Here is a 16,315-nt window from a genome sequence, read left to right as displayed (position 1 = left end):
TAAAAATGTTCCGTTTCTTGATCTGGGTGCTACTTACCTATTGGTGTTTTGCTTATGAATATTCATCAATATGTACGTTTATGATATGTACGTTGTTCTTTATGTATGTTATACTTCAGTAATAGGTTTTACAAAACAACTTCATATCTGTTTTTTTCTGACTACTTCCATTTACAGAGACCAGTTTGAAATCCAATGCCACGGTCCCATGTGCCAGCCACCCACTATTTGCCCAGATGGGAGCTTCCTGTGCATGTAAAGAGCCCATTTTGAATTGTTTAAAGTCTCAGTTAGGACAAACAGCCCCTAATTGTGACAACCAAAAATATCTCCAGACATTGTCAAATGTCCCCTAGGACCACATTGACCCCCACTGAGAACCGCTGGCCTAGAGGATTCTCTCACCTCCAGCCCCAGCCTCCTTCCTCTCACATCTTCTATTCCGCCCCCACTTGTATGAATCCAGCTGCTCTGGTCTCCTTGCTGTCCTTTGACTGCACCAGGCACGCTGGCACCCACGACGTCTGCACCTGCTGTTTCCTCTGCCTGTAAAGCTCTTCCCCTAGGTATCTGAAAGTTCACCTCCTTCAAGGATTTGCCCAAATGTCACCTTCTCAAAGAGGCTTTCCCTGGCCTCCTTACTTAAAATTCTGCTCCTGCACATTCCCTATCTCTCTACCTTGCTTTATTTTTCTCCAGAGCACTTATCACCCTCTCATCTAGTATAAAGTTTATTTATTTTGTGCTTGTCTGTCTCCTAGCAGAGAATGTAAGGTCCAAGCGGGCACGGATTTTGTTTTTTTCACTGCTCTGTCCCTTGTGCCTAGAACAGTGCCTGACACATAGAAGGTGCTCATTTAAAACTTGTTGAGGGGCTGGCCCGGTGACATAGCAGTTAAGTTTGTGTGTTCTGCTTTGGCGGCCTGGGTTTCGCCGGTTCAGATCCTGGGCACACACCTACGCACTGCTTATCAAGCCCTGCTGTGGCAGACGTCCCACATATAAAACGGAGGAAGATGGGCACAGGTGTTAGCCCAGGGCCACACTTCCTCAGCAAGAAAAAGAGGAGCATGGGTGCCGGATGTTAGCTCAGGGCTGATATTCCTCAAAACAAAAAAAAGAAGAACTTGTTGAATAAATGAATGAAGAAAATCTATACCCCAGCTCAGTGTCTGATGTGCATGTGGGAGGCAGTCCATGAATATTAGTTCCCTCTTCCCCACTCTTCTGTGACCAACCCACTGTTGTAATTCGATTGCTTGTGAATTTAATCACTGTCCTTCTTCCATCTTACCGCTCTCCTTGTAATCTCTTACTCCCAAGGTTAGGGTCTACCCCTTAATCCCAGATGGTGCCATGACTTTGGTTGACCAGCGCTCTTGATCCTGACTACCTCATCCATTCTTTCCCATTGCTTCTGGTCAAGCTTAGCCCATCTGCCAGGACGTTCGCTTGCTCATACCTTATCTCACCTTTCTACTGAGGATTACTTGTCTTGAATGCCACCTTCCTGTCCCTAGATTCTTCAGGTGCTGTGACCATCTGCTACCTCTCCTTCCCCACACTGGGCCCGCACACTGTCCTCATCCCTCCTCTCCTACCAGCAGGACCCCCACCATCACCTTCCCAGACGCGGAGGCAGGTCTGATCTCCAGTTCTAACATGACCGCCCCCCCATCCCCAACTCCACAACTTTTTTCTGTCAAAATCTTGGAAAAGGAGAGAGATTACATCATCCTCCTTTTCTCTGTCCATTTACCAAGAAACCTGAAAATGTGGCAGGTCTATCTTTCCATGAAGGCTTGCCTGAATTTTCTTGCTTCCACTTGACTGTAATGTGAGCCAGCACTCGGAGCCATAGAAACCTGACACCGTTCAATAAGCAAACAAGTGTAAATGCCAAGAGTCAACATGCCACTGGAGCCTTGAGTGAAGGAGGCCTTGGAGCAGGGATTGTTCATCATTTTTGCTGCGTTAATGTGACATTAGACAGTTTCTCTGGCAGGCATCACAGTAGTGTCAGCAGGAACTTATCTGGATACAGTAGTTAGTTGCCTGTGACAAGAAAGAACCAAGTAACCAAACACACAATATTTCTGCCTCAGGTTTATTTGTCTGCCTGTTGGGGGGAGGCATTTGGGGCAAAATACAGATACAACCAAAGCACAAACTTGTGAAAATTGGTACACCAACGCTCTGAATATTTAACTAGAAATAGATTTATGGACACAATTCCAAAATGTTCACATAAGCAAAACAACTGATTGAACCATACTGCATTTGTCTGTGATAAAATTGAAGATCATTTATCAAGCTGTCCGTGGAATCCATGATTTGAACTGACACTGATGACATAAACAGATATTCAAGGTTATAAGAATTTCATGAATAGCTCAAGGAATTCAAGGACACCAGTTGAAAAGGCTATTATGATTTGGTTTCTGGACATCTGGCCGTGGTATCCAGCCAACTCTCTCTCCTCCCTCCTCTCTCTTCCCATTCTAACAGTTTTCCTACAAGCTACCAAAGGAAGGGGCTGACACAAATAAGGCCTCCATGCCCTTGAACTTTTCAGTTCCTGAATGCTATGCGGATGGCAGCCATTTATCACCTTCACAGAGGCCAGTAGGGTGCGGGGGCAGGACAAGAGTCTGGCTTCCTGGCCGGTTCTGTGTTTTCTATGATATTCTGAAAATGATAAATACACTTGTTACTGTATCAGCCCTGCAGAGGAGAAATGTAAAATGAGAAAGGGCAGAATTTGTTCCACCTACATGATCACACAAGTTATATATGGATTATATGCATCAGAGATATTTCTCTGCAGTCAGATGTTGAAATCTAGAGTGCCAAAGCTATCAACAACTAGATAGTTTAACAGTCTTTCTAAATAAACTTCATTTTATTAATTGTGCTCCACTTTATATTTTGAGCATTAACAAACAAAAGTAGCTGTTATGTTTTGATTTAAAAAAAAAAAGGAAGCCGTATTTTTAAAAAATCTCACTTTTGGAATTTCCCAAGTCTCTGGTAAAATGCCCAAATATCTAGATCTTGGCAGAGCTCCAAGTTGTTTCAGAAATGATTCCACAGTGCTTCAGTGAATGGTGGCATAATGCAAAACATGTTGATCCTGTGCTGAGTCATTAATTAGTGACATTTATTGAACGCTCATTGTATACAATGCCTCATACTGACACAGCATACTAACAAAAATATGAGAAAGGAGCCTAATTACACTGAGGGAGAAGCAGAGGAAGCTTTCTTTAAGTCAAAGGAACAGGTCAATGGAGAAACAGCTGCACTTATAAACTTTCTTACTCTAAAATTGTTCCGTGGTAATAAATAAGTGAAAATATGAGCTATAAATAGAAAGGCACAGCAGATTCCAAAACCCTTTTCTGTAAAGAGACTTGATGTGGAACATCTTGGTTAAAAGTCAAGCGAGTTAATAGAAGTCGTAATAAAGACTGAACTGCTTTGCTCTGTGATATTTGGACAATTCTGTAGCAAACGACTCCGATTCCAGCCTTTAGTAATCGACCAAGGGACAAAAGGTTGCCAGCATTTCTCTCTTTAAACTTTATGCATCTGTAGAAAATTTGGCTCCTTGTAGACTAAATAATTGTGACTTTAAATCAAGGTTAACGGTATGCAGGTTCAATAGAGCTAATGGAAAATTTTTATTAACAGGCAATCTTGAAGTAAAAAACACGATTCCTATGACTGCAATTAGACCTAACTACCATCTATAACACTGAGTTTCTCTCTGATATTTTCCCAAAAAGGAATAGACATGGTTTGCTTACTCAAATATTTTGGAATAAAATTGTTTGCTTTATTCATTTTAGAAAAAAATCCCCTTCGGGGGAAAAAAATCCAGTGTGTGAGTTCCCTTCCTGTCAGCAATCTGACAGGATAAGTATTGTCAGATATACAGAAGACAGGTTGAATTTCCCCTGCCTAGTCCTTTTTGCTCCCTTGCTGCTGGGAACAGTGCCTCAGTTTCACTTTGGGGAACCATTGTGCTTCAGGTAGCTGAAACCTCATCCCTGTCTCCAGAGATGGACATATAGCCTAGTCCTGGCCAAACAGGGAATCTCTGGCCACAATGATTAGGTAAAAGATTGGCCTTGACCCAAGCCAGACCAATGAGACTCAGTTTGGGGGTTACTACATTGGTGGCTGCCATCTTGTTCCTCATGAGTCTGCCTAGTAGTGAAGCTAACATGGAGGAAAGCAGAGCTGAGAGATGGAAAAAACCCTCGATACTTGAATCCATATTTTGAGGATCTAGATCCAACTATAAGTGAAGCCCCGATTCAAGCTAACATTCTCTACTTTATCTACCTCCCTACTCCTTACCCCCTGGTCATTCCCCACTCAGCTGCCAGGACTTCCACCTGATCACATCTTGCCGAACTTCCCTGGTACAAATCACCTGCCTCGACTATCTCTTTGCTTGTCCCACACTCTCCAGGTAGTTGCCTTGCCTGCCAGCTCTTCCTTCCAGGAGAGTCTGCACACCATCCTCATTTTACCCTCTTACCCATGTTCCCCACTCCCAACACCTTCCCAAAGTCAGGTGGGTCTCTAGTTCTAACATGTCCTGCCTGCTCAACCAGCACCTTTGCTTAAGGTGATGTGAATTAGGTTTCTGTCACTGGCAACTAAAATAGCCCTTGATCTTCATAGGTAACAGAACTTAATCTTTTCAGAGCAGACTGATTTTTTTGAAAGAGCCAAGGGTCACCTAGAATCAGGCCTTTCGAATAAGGTAGGCATTCAAGCATGAGAGTACCATCTTGTGCAGAAAATATTTTGCACTAAAATATAGTGAAATATAATGAATATAAACTAAAATGTGATGAAACTAATTTCATACGTGCCTCTAGTAATTCAAAAGAGGAATTTCTATGATGCCTCCTTAAACTGAAATGGCATCAAGTTAAATGCATGTCATTATATAACTGCTAATCAAGTGAGTGGCTTTAGACCAACACACTCTGTGAAGTGTGGCTGACACATCACTACATTGGTAATATCTTGGGAGGCTGGTTTAAAACTCAGATTTCTCGGACCCACTCCAGGCCCATTGAATCAGAATCTCTAGGAATTCGCCTGGGAATGTCCATTTTGGACAAAATTCCAGGTAACTTTCTAGGCATACAAAAGTTTGAGCACCATTGCCTTGAGTTCTGTTTCATATGTGTTTTTCTAGTTCATCTTCAAGTGTTACTGTCTGAACCTAAAGGATGATTCAAAGAACATCTCATCATTTGTAAGATTGAGACTAAATGAGTGCACCTGTAAAAAGTAGAAAGGTTCAAGCAATTTAGAAATGCTTAGGGGTAGACATAGTCAGCTTAAGTTAAGTTAGCTGTGGTAACAATGAACCTAAAATATTAACGGCTTATGACTTCAAAGATTTCTTTCTTATGCTTTTCCATTTCCATCACAGGACACTCTATAACTCTGGGCTATTGGCACAATCTTTCTCTGGGACAAAACTGGTCTTGTAGCAGAGGGTTAAAAGAATAGGTAGACTATAGGCTGGTTCCTAAAGGGTCTGCTCAGAAGTGACACATGCCACTTGCAGTCATGTTACATTGGCCAAAGCAGGTCACATAACCACCCCTGTGCCCAGAGGAGTAGGGAAGGATAATGCTGTAGAAAAAGGATACTACAGAAAGGAGCAGCAAGTATTTTTGAAGCTACCACATAGGACATTTGATAAAGTAGGTCATGTGTTCTTGAAAAAAAAATGGGAGGGGGAGATGTGTCGTCAGATGAGTTTGGGGACTGTTGCATAATCTATCCATCTCTGAAGCTACAGAATGCAAACCAGCTCTCAGAAATCCTGCAATGGAAAAAAAAAATTAAGAACATTTAACCCATGTTTCTAAGCTTTGTTTCCACGGAACCCTTTTCAAACACCGTCTCAACACACTTCAACAATTTGAGGTGCGCTGGATAAGGACGCCACTAGTATTGTAGACAAAACAATATTTTCTTCTTCCTCTACTGCAAAGCATGCATGTGGGATATTCCTAGTAGAATATTGCGTAATAGATTCAGTGTAGCTTCAAGCTATTCATATATTAAAAAAAAATCCTGATATTCTACTAAGTCAGCAAAAAAACCTAGGGAATTCTATGCAAATATCTTTAATATTATACTAACAAGTAATAGGCTGTCAAGATCTAATAGCGGTACTAGAGAGGACATAAGAAGTGAATCTAGTAAGCAAGTTCTCCTAGGTATGCGAGTGTTCCAGAAAAGGTTTTACTTTTAAATCTTTCTCACTACCATGTTTGGAATTGGCAATTCCTGTAAATTGGAGCAATGTACTTTCTTTTTCCATTTATGGGAACTTGTCATTTTAAAAGTTCATAAGCAGTTCTGTAGCTATAAATAAGCATCAAAGTGCTCACCTCTAAGGGAGTCAGGACTGGGGAAACATTTTCTACTTTTTCTCGACCTCCATCCAATTCATCCTTGCACCTCCACTAAGATGCCAGTGATATTCAATGTTTCTACTGCTGTGTAAGCAGAGGTTCCTGTTTCTCAAAGTCATTATGGGGCTGGAGCTATGCCACAAACAGAGATGGCCATGGTCACCTCTCAGTTTTTCCAGTTTTAAGTCACTGGTGGTGAACACCTTTTTGAAATCCATCCTTTGTTCTCTGACTCTTTTCCCTCCTTTATCATTGCCTCTCAGTCTCTCCCTGGCTCCTCCTCAGAAAGCTACTCCTTAAATAATGGGGTTCTTCCAATCCTGCCCTTGGCCCTCTTCTTAACTCACTTTCTACATCTGCTGGGGTGAATTAGTCTACTCTCTGGCCTTCTGTGCCACCCAGATCTGTCTCCACCCCACGTTGCTTCTGAGCTTCAGTACTACATTCTAACTGTCAACAGGTTGTCTCCACCTGGTGCTGCATATTTGCCTCAAAATTGATGTATCCCAAACAAAACTCTGCATTTTCCTTCCCAAACTTGTTGTGATTTTCCCTGTTTACTTCACTGTTTCACAAATTGTTTAGTCTCCCGAGTAAAAAATGGGGCATTGTCTCTCCATCTCTCTCACCCTTAAGGTCCAAGTCACACCCACCTTCTGTGCAATCTCAGAGACATGAGTCTTGAGATCCTTCTCTATCTCGGTGCCCTGCCTTAGTTCAGCTGTTGATTACTCCATGCCTGGATTCTGAGAGTGTGCTGTGGTGGTGAAGAATATGGATTCTGGTGTCCAGATGGCTTGGGATGGAATTCCAACTCTACCTCTTCTTGTAGAGTCACCAAGCCAAGATATTTAACCTCTCTATGCCTCAGTTTCCTCATCTATTAAAAAATCATTATAATACCCACCAAATGGGGTTGTTGTGAGGATTACTTTGGTAAATAGATACAAAATGCCTGGTACACAGTAAATGCACAATAATAGAGTTACTAGCAGCATAACAACTTTTTAGCTGATTTCCCTGGTACTAATCTCTTTCCACTCCCATTATAATCATCTTCCTAAGAAACTAACCTTATCATGTCACTCCTCAGCTTCTACGGGCTTTCTACTGTTTAAAGAATAATGTTTAACTTTCTTAGCAGGACATTTAAGATCCTTCGAAAATCTGTTCCCAACTAACTTTCTGGGTTCATTTCTGGCCTCATAGTCTCTAAACGCTGAGTCTACACTCTGGGCCAGCTAAACTTCTTACCACTCTTCAGACACTCCACACCCATTCATAGTTCTGCACCTTTGCATGTGCTACTTCTGCATTAGTCAGCTTTCCTAAGTTATGCTGCTGTAACAACCATCCCCAGGCTTCAGTGGTTTTCAACAGCACAGGTTTTTTCTTGCTCACATCACATGTTGCCTGAAGGTTAGCTTCAGTTCTACTCCAAGAGTCTTCTTTGCTCTGAGACCACACTGAATGAGCCACCCCTTTCTGAAAATGATTTTCTCATGTGGCAGAGGGAAAAGAGACACTTTGAAACATCATGATGGATCTTAAAGGTTTTGTTCAGGAGTCACATAAAACACTTCTACTCACATTTTGTTAGCCAAAGCAAGTCACATGGCCAAGTGACCTTAATTGGGGCAGGGAAATATAAACCTCTCACAGGGAGATGGAGCAAATAATTGGAAACAATAATATGATCTCCCATAATTCCTATATTTGAAACGCCATCACATGTCCTTTTTTTCCCTATTCTTTGAAACCTTCAAAGCTTTATTATCACCTCCTTTGTGAAGTGTTTCTGTTGGCAGCAGGCAGTTAGCTCACTTCTCTGCATTCTCTCAGGATTCTGGCCCCACTTCTAATAAAGTGCCTGTCACACTGTACTAAGAGTAACTGTTTACACCCCCCTTTCTCTCATGAGCAAGGATCACAACTTCTTGATTTCTCTATCCTTGGTTCCAAGCATATTAGTACTCCAAACATGTCAACAGAATGAATGAATGAGTCATTGTATTGCTTGGCCATTCGTAGGCAAAGTCGGGAAAGCCTTTCTGCTAATAAACCATGGTAGGTGGCCAAGTGACCCTTTCATGCAGGCAGAAAGGAAACTTAAAGATGAGGGAGAAAGCCAGTTTGGTTTTTTCTCCATGCCTACCAAATATTATGTCATTTTCTAATTTTGCCCTTCGTCCATTGCTACGTACCAAGAACAAGTGCTTTGAAAAGATACTATTTATGCATATAGCTTTTGGCATTCACATACATGTAATATTCAAATGAAAACAGATTATGCTCATATTTGTCAAAACTTTACTTCAAATTAGGTGATCTGTTGAAAAGAATACCAGCAAAATCATCTTGATGAACCAACAATAAGTCTCATCTTTGGTAGCCTTTTATGAAGATACTACATCAAATTGCCCAGGTGTTCGGTTTTACCTCTTGAGTGTTGCAAGTTCATCCCCCATCCTCTCCCCACTGGCGCTGTCTTGGTTCAGGTTCTCATCACTCCTTACCTGCCTTTTTTACCACACATCCCTGCTTGGTTTCCTTCTGCCCAGAATGCCCTCCTCCACTCCCTCAGCAACCTTCCAACCAAGAAAAGCTTTCCATCAGGCATCACTTCCTTCTGAACTCTCTCCAATGCCCTCTCTTCACCATCATCCAACAGAGTTAAATCCTGTCCCTCTGTATCTTTTCATCATTGTATTTTATCACATCTCATTGTAATTACTTGTTTATGTGTCGATTTTCTCTTAATGAAACAAGACTCCTTTGAGAGCAGGTATGGTGGTGTCCAATTCCTCTGTTACTCAGAGCAGAGTGCCTGTGCACATGCATAACTTTTGCTCTGTTGAGCTGCTGTTGAACTGAAGGCAAAGATTATGACTTACACATTTTGTGGCAAGTAATAAGGCACAATTGAAAACACTTTTTTTGATCTGGTATTCTAATGAATGCTAATATTTTCATGACTCATGGAGAATGTAGTGTCTCTAGTATCGACCAATATGTTTTGAGTTAATTAATGTGAATTTTAAGCTCCACGCAAAACTTTTTTGGAAATGAAGCAATTCTCATGAGAACTTATTAGTATACCAAGAAAATTCTTTAAAAAGCATTCTTCTTAGGATATTGTATGTCTAAAGGAAATTTAGAAGATACCATCAGTCTCTTTATCATCTTTGCCACAGAAAAGAAAGATGAAAGTTTCACTGAAACATAAGAACTAAAGAAAGAGAATTTATGTGTACCTTAGAAAAAGAGTACAACATGCTAATTTGACCAGATCTTCTAAAAGAAAAGAAAGCAAGTACAAATTACATCCATCTAATTAGCTCAAGAATAAAATTTTCAGTTTTGGTAACTCTAATACATGTTATGTAAGAGATCATGAGTGTAAGAGAGAGAAAGAGGGCGAGAGAGGTTGTAATTAAAGTAAATCTTCCCAGAACCCTGGGTTGCACCAGGAACGTGGCCAGAATAAACAAGGCTACTGACTTTTGCCAGGGTCATGTTTGGAGGTTACTTTATCATAGCCCTTGCTTGAAAAACATAATTTGAGCATAGAAGGGCTCCCAACGTTCAATGATCTCCATGTGCTTCCCATTAGGGTCGGAAGAAGAAATGCTGTGGTGGCTTCTGCAAATGGAATGGAATGGGAGTTTTCAGGCCTCTTTTCGATTTGACAAAAAGACTGTCTGCTGGCCTGGACATCACAAAGGCCCAGCTATTTCTAGAGTACAGGGATATACGATCATACAGAGTCACCAATGAACCATGGGGAATGGTCACTTAGTCGCCCATATTCTGTATAGGAAAGCATCTAGCTGGGCTCAGAATGGCTATCTCCCTTATTCTAAATAACATCATGATTTCTGAAGTCAATAGCAAAATATTACTAGTGAGTTCCCTTGCTAGCTGAGCTATTATGAATTTGGAAGCCACCAAAAATGACCTGTCAATCTTTACTTATTCACCCATTCCCTGCCAAGAGAGCATGACTGATCACCTAGGTCAGTCAATCCCCTTCGCTACTTCCCATGGGCAACCAGGATAGTGTGAAGACTAAGTCAAGTGTAGCATCACTGTTAGTTGCTTATCCAATATCCTCTTCCCTCTTTTTCCTCACTAAACACTTGTCCATTTAAATATTCACTTTCCTAGCCAATGAGACTTAAGTAGATGATATTTACTTGGGAGTTCTAGTAAAGCCTTTGATTGCCTGTTAAAAGGAGACAGAGACACCACTCTCATCCTGCTTTCAAAGCAGATAGGATATCTGAACTACAAAAAACATCTGGGAACATCTTGGACCATGAGGCACTAAGGATAGCAGAGCAGAAAGAGAGAATGCCATGTAGCTCATGGCACTGTGAGCTATAAACAATAGGTGCCAACAACCAGCTAACTCTGGATTTCTGTAATGTGTGAAAAATAATCCCCTATTTGTTGAAGCTACTGTTTTGGGTTTTCACTTACTTGCAGCCAAACACATCCCTAACTGATACACCAAGTCTATTAACAGAAGCTCAATCAGGGATGCTCAGAGAAAAGCCAGTCTCAGGCTACCAGTAGTAGAGGGATAATAGTTTAGAAGAGGTACAAGCTGGTCAGGTTTCCTTCCTCTTCCCAAATGTCCCTTCATTCCTCCCAACCGTCTCATGAAATTTTGAACTAGTCTTAGAAGATGGAATTAAAAGTTCCCATTTAAAAACATCAGTCCCGACACATGACATACCAGCATTATGACTTCATTCCTTTGACTCATGAAGTTGTTTCCGACACTAAGACTCATTAGCATCTATCCAGTCCATGTTAGATGTTCAGCAAAGTTTGTAACTTAAGAGACCTGGTCAGTTGAAAATAAAAGAAATGTCACAGTTATTTATACTCTTTTAATAAAAGAAGATGCAACTCTAACACACCAAATTTTACGTAATCTGATCTCCATTATGGAAATCCCATCTTAAAATTCCAGCTGTAGGTACTGTATTCACCTTTTATTACTCAGGTATACGACTCAGGTCTAAGATTTTCATGTAGATCCCATAATTATCTTTTGCAAATTTTATGTTTATATGATATTTTTCAAGTGCTAACATGTAGGTTTCTATAGGCATGGATCATATTTCTGTTGAAAAAAAAAAACTCTCCAAACTGGTAACATCTGTTTGACGCACTGGGATGTTTTTGCACCTGGAGCATAGCCATACCCGAGGCCCACTCAAACATACAATTACACTAGAACCATTACATCAAAGCAGTTTTCTATGCTGGCTCCAATTTTAGGTTTGGCACAGTGTTTCATCTCGTTCTGCTCTAAAACTCTCCAATAGTATTCGGAAGAATGGGCACAAAATGGCAGATTGCTTATCTTCCTTTCTCTCTCCCATTGGAGAAATGCCCACCAAAGAACTTAGAAATGAAAGACAATCTTCACTTAAACATTCTTGTTAATAATAATAGCCACCACTGACTGAGACATTTACCATGTGCCAAAAGCTGTGCTAAGCACTATGTATACATCATCTCATTTACCCTCACAAGCTTATGAGTAGATATTAGTCTCTTGAGAGTAAGTCCTTCACACATCTGGTGAGTGAGTATTATGAGCAGCCACTGGGCTAGACTCTGGGAGTGCAGTAGTGAAAAAAGTGGCCCTGATACTCCCCCCAACCCCACCTTGGCCTCGCCCTCTACACACACACAGACATCTCATGGAGTCTAAAGGGGAAAAGAGACATCACAGCACAGTGAGTATAAAGAAAGAGGGAAACTAAGGAGCATACAACAGGGGCTGTAACTCAGCTGGGGATGGGAGGAAAAATCTTATGGAGAAAGTGATGTTTAAGCCTAGACATTCGGGTAACGGGGAAGGCCGTACTGATACGGGGCGTGAAAATCATTCCAGGCAGGAGACATGGATATTGTTGAATATCATGGGAGCAAGAAAGTGCCGGATAGCATTTCTGAGGGACTGGAAAAAAGGCCACTGTGGCTGGAGCTGAGGGAACCAGGGATAGAATGGCGAGGGGGACCAGATCTCGGGGGCCATGCTCAGGGCTTTATCCTAAAGGCAATGCAAAGCCATTCAGAGTGGTAGTTGTTGTCATTGTTTTGTGTGAGTACATGTCTGTGTGTATATGTGTGTTGGGTGGGGTGGACAGGGAGAAGAATGATCAGATTTAAACCCAGATTCAGAGACATTAGGCCCTTTTGTCCAGTCAATCCAAAGCTGGAATTTGAACCCAGTCTGCTTGACTCCCATCCTTTACTCTTAACCCATCGTTCTCTGACATCTTCTAGTTGTACCAGCTTCATTCTAACCAGGGTGCCTTATCTCTATCAAATCCACCAAAGCACACACACATCTAGGGCTTACTACATACTTGGGCCCACGTTAGGGGCAGGGATTCAAAGGCCCTGGCCTGGAGATGGACCCTGCCTTCTGTTCCTTCTCAGGGGCTACAGTAGAATTTGGAATCTGTATTCTGACTCCACTCATTTATACCTGCCCCAAGGCCCATTTTACTTTTTGATCTATAGCAACATTATATCAAAGTGAAAGTTAACTGGAACTGGGGGCTGTGAGGGAAAGCATTCTCTTGCTTACAAAATCTCCACTATCCAATTTAGTTCTGACAACAACCTTGTGAAGTGAGTATCCTGTTGCAGATGAGTAGACTGAGGTTCAGAAGCCCAAGGTCACACAGGTCGAAAGTTCCAGAACTCGGAGACCAGCATCTGTCTTCTGGGAACCAAACTCTCAGGGCTACACAGCCAAGCAGTTTCTCTCTGATCAGGAGGTGAGTCCTGATGAGGGGAAGGGCTCGAGGGAAATGATGTTAACGTGAAGAACACGTACGCAGCATAATATGAGACTCTCCAATGACTCTTCGTCGTTTTAAATATTTTTAACCAAACTCATTGTTGAAAAGCCCCACAAAAGTCAATACTACACAGAAAGGAAACGAATTTTCAATTCGAATTAAATTCTAAAGCACATTTTTTCTTTCCTACGTGTTTTTTTTAGGTTAAAAGTTGTATCTAGTTTGTGCTGTTAGTAGGACATCTGATTTTGCTCAAACAAATAAGTTAGGAATAGAATATTTACAAAATTCAGAGGCTATATTTGCTGAGGTCCTTGAGCGCCTTTTTAAAAAGGCCTTAGATGTCTATGGATTAATCACACACCTCTCAGAGCTTGTCCCTTCAGTGTTCAGGAAAGGGACAGCTTCTAATAAAACAAAAAGTATATTAAGAGCTGAACTTGGGAATTTGCCTGAAAATTTTTCTTTAGAACTAGGTTCTGTCTAATCAATCACCTATCTATAGGTTAGCAATGTTTTACATAGTCTGCCCATCAGATTAGAAAAGATCAGATGATGCATATGTTTCTTAGTATTTATTATGCTTTTACATTGAGATCTATGATCCTCGTTTCATGTTTTACAAGTATGTTCTTTGGGATACTGTCTTCTTTCAGGTTAGTGCTAACCCTTCCTCCCATTTTTTCCTACAAGTTAACTATGGATTTCGCTAGATCATGTTTAAACAAGAAATAGTAATGCATAGTGTTATACTTCAAAGAACTATGAATATTAAAGTGAGTGTTCCTTAATTGTAAAAAAAAAAAAAGAGTAAAATGGATCAAAGTGATTTTGCCTACTAAAAATAACTAAACTTCAACAGTTAGTTCTCAAATAGATGAAATTGAATCTCCAATTATATGCCTTTTTCCTGAAAATGCCACAAAATTCAAATCCGGTGTCATTAAATGCAGAAAGTTAAGGGAGGTGGTAAGGATAAGATTTGCTAACCTTATTTCATTAAGAACAGTATATGGAAAATACTGCAATGGAATTATAGCATTATTCAAATTTCATTTACAAATTAGAGTCAGAAGACAAAGAAGAAACAAAAACGTGCGCGCGCGTGCGTGTGTGTGTGTGTGTGTGTGTGTGTATTCTTCCCCCAATCCTTTGTTCTCAGACAGGAAGTAGCCCCACCACTTAAAAAGAAAGTCCCTACAGAAAGGAAAGAGCCCTTATTCACATCTCCCAGATCAATTTGAAAACTCCGAATGACTAGAGTTGGAAGGGGCAGGGGGGTGGCAAAATTTCTACTTTGCACAATTTAGAAACTCCCTCATCTTAATTGGGACTAGGTCCTTTACATATTTATCTCAGATAATTTTCATAAGCCCAGGAGGTAGAATAAATATTAATTATTCTCACCTAACTGGTAATTATTCTGAGATATAATCAAGTAAATTACCAGAGGTGACTCAGTTAGTAAATGCAGGATCTAGAATTAGCTTCAAGTCTTTTCTATTTTCCCTTCCTGTCCTGAATATAGGAAGATAGGTTTCTATCATTTACCTTCTGGAGATAAACTATTTCCACAAGACAGCAGGTTGCAAAAAAGCATTCTTTACCTGTGATGTGTAGAGACAGATCTTGTAGCGGGGGCTGATTTGCAAGCTTGGGACTTTCAGGAGGATTAGCCAAATACCAGGAGTCAAGAGAGGGATGAATCTAGGAAGGCAGGAAAACGTTTTGTAACTTGGATCCTAGAGACCCATGTACCATCGTGAATATGTTGGTGTCTCCTTTGACACGCTGTCTCTGCCCCTGTGCCTGGCATAGCATGTAAAGGTAAAGCACTGGTCTTGTTATGATATAGGCAATTGAGCATCTCTATATAACTGATACTTCAAAAGGCAAATACTCTTTCAATAACAATAGTAAATAAGAAGAACTGCATTTACGAAGTGCTTATTACACATCAACCATCATCATCATCATCAAAAATCATTAACATGTATTGAGTCCTCACTATGTATGAGACACTGTCCTAAGCTCTTTGCATGTATTGTCTCACTTCATTCTCATGATTATTCAATCAAGTAGATGCCATTATTACCTTCCTTTGCAGAAGAGGAAATTAAGACATAGGCTGGGAAGCCACTTGTCCAAGAACACAGGCTCCCAGCCCAGGGATTTGACTCCAGGGACTGCGAACGGCTTACGTGTTGCATTCAAAAGATTTTTGTTGATTTCTACTACATGCCAAACTCTGAGCACAAGTTGACAGAATCTCTGCCTCCCTGGAATTTGCAGTCCAGCAAAGAGAGACAGTAGTCAAGTGATGACATAAACAAATGTATAATTGCAATGGTGCCCAGGACTCTGAAGGGAAGGTTTGCAGGCCTATGCCCTCGTTTCATTTAGTCATCACAACCCAGTTCCTAGTCTACACCCGGGGCAGCAGAAGCAAGGTTTAGGGAGAGAAAGGAAAAATATTTAGGCACTTGGCTGAGGACAATCTACTCAGACTCTTCCAAGTTAGGAATCAATTCTTTTACTCTGGGGCATGTCACATTTTAGTTGCCGTTAGCAAATCATTTAGCTCAGAGGCTTGAGAGGTAATGACGTGCATGTTAAGAGTTCCAGAACATGGATTTTACTTTAGCACAACTCACCCTATTTTTATACGCAAAGATTTCCTCCTGAGTGTATGACAGAGACCAGGCACTGAACCGACCCCTCACATGGGCAAGCAGGCAAGAGATTCTGAGCCAGGAAGTCCATGCTTATACTCTAACTTCTCATCTGTGTTGTGGAATGTAGAATTTGGATTAAAAGCTTTGTTTATTTCTGTTCAAAGCACTGGAAATAAAAGGTTTGTGCAGATGTTTTAAGGATCCTATATAGACTATTCACAAACTTTTGTGGTCAGTTAGCCACTGTAGTCAGGACCAATGACTCACTCTGAACTGGGTTTTGCTGGTTCTTAAAATATTGAGTCTTGTCCTTAGCAAAGTTGATGAGTTCATCACAAACATGGCTAGC

At 40.9% G+C, this 16,315-nt stretch overlaps 1 long non-coding RNA gene across 1 annotated transcript in view; it reads right to left on the bottom strand.

Moving 5' to 3' along the window:
- Positions 1-2,093: 2,093 nt before the first annotated feature.
- LOC111769784 (uncharacterized) overlaps positions 2,094-16,315 on the bottom strand; it is a 216,300-nt gene continuing 202,078 nt past the window's right edge. Inside the window, exons 7-9 of the long non-coding RNA XR_011430142.1 lie at positions 13,111-14,998; positions 11,200-11,310; positions 2,094-5,860 (exon numbers count right to left, since the gene is read on the bottom strand). This is a non-coding gene — a long non-coding RNA (uncharacterized lncRNA). The remainder of the gene's footprint in view (positions 5,861-11,199; positions 11,311-13,110; positions 14,999-16,315) is intronic.

Source organism: Equus caballus, chromosome 21 (genome assembly GCF_041296265.1).
Source record: "Equus caballus isolate H_3958 breed thoroughbred chromosome 21, TB-T2T, whole genome shotgun sequence".
NCBI lineage: Eukaryota > Metazoa > Chordata > Mammalia > Perissodactyla > Equidae > Equus > Equus caballus.
This window is presented reverse-complemented; position numbering and strand designations above follow the sequence as displayed.